Here is a 1,410-nt window from a genome sequence, read left to right on the forward strand (position 1 = left end):
ATTTTTACTGTTGAACAACATGGACGATGGCTGAAGAATGGTGTGAACCACCCAAGAACCAAAATCAGAATGGGTTACAGTAAGGAGCTGTAGGAGAGAGAGGGATCAGGTTAGGGTAGGGGAACTGATCCCTCCTCCATCTGGAGGAGGAAGAAGCACACGCCCTCCAGCCCGGGGGACCAAACCAGTTCCTTTCCCAGTTTGGGTTCTGGAAACGTCTTGGACGACGACCACGTCGTCCAACCGTTGTCCAGGTGTCGTCCATGTTTTGTTATTTTTTTGTCTTGAATGTTGTCTTGTGTTTTTTTGTTCTGTGTACTGTTTTTTTTTAAATAATAAAAAACTCAAGGAGGGTTTCTCTTAGGAAACAATGTGTAAAAATAATCTTTGAATATGAAACTAAAGGAGGGTTTCCTTCTTTGGAAACAATACTTAAAATAAAAAGAAAAAGAACCAACCCCAAAATAAAGGGGGGGAAACTGGATTTTTGTAAAACTTTTTTTATGGAGTTTATATTTTTTTGTAGTTTTGTTTTATTTTTTAAGATTTTTTATTTTTAAATAAGTTTTAATTTAGAAAAAAATGAAAATAATGGTGCCAATAGCGCGACGTTTCGACCTGTAGAGGTCTTCAGGCTTGGCACCAGATTTAAACAAATGAGCTCTGTGGTGCTTCCGCTTCAGAGGCTGTGACAGAAATGAGGAGAGCAGAGAGGACCCTCTATTTATGCTCTCCCCAGGGCAAGGCTACGCCCCCAACTTTAAACAACTCCCTCTTCGTGACTTCGTTGGGAGGAAACAATGTAAAATAATTAAATTAAATGAAATAATACATTAGAATTCAAATTATGGAAATGTAATTTAGTCAAATTAGTAAATTTTTAAGGAAATTTGGTTAAGGTTGGGCTTTTGTTAAGATTGATTAGGGTTAAAATTAAGATTTTTTTAGGGTTAAATTGGTTAGGGTTAGAATTAAATATTTTGGTTAGGTTAGAATTGGTTAGGTTTAGAATTAAAATTTTTTTTGGGTTAGGTTAGAATTGGTTAGGGTTAGAATTAAGTAATTTAGGAAAGATTAAAACTGGTTAGGATTAGTATTTAAAAAATTGGTTAGGGTTAAGGTTGAACTTTGAAATGTCTAGGTTAGTCAATTGGAATTAAGAAAATTTGCTGATTAAACTTTATAATTGAGGCCGAATGGTTCCCTGGTGGACAAGAGGAATATCCATTTTCGTTCTGATTTTTTTCTTTCTTTGTCCGTCCAATTTATGTTTTTCTGTAGTCCAGCAAAGGTCATGTTTTCCAGGCCAATTTCAATAAAATGTTTAACCAAAGGAGTGTCCAGTTCTTTCTGATTTTTAATGTTGTACCGATGTTGTGTCATACGAACCGCCAATGAATTTTTTGTTTC

Source organism: Poecilia latipinna, unplaced genomic scaffold (assembly GCF_001443285.1).
Source record: "Poecilia latipinna isolate Pla-1442-1.1 unplaced genomic scaffold, P_latipinna-1.0 Scaffold3870, whole genome shotgun sequence".
Lineage (NCBI taxonomy): Eukaryota > Metazoa > Chordata > Actinopteri > Cyprinodontiformes > Poeciliidae > Poecilia > Poecilia latipinna.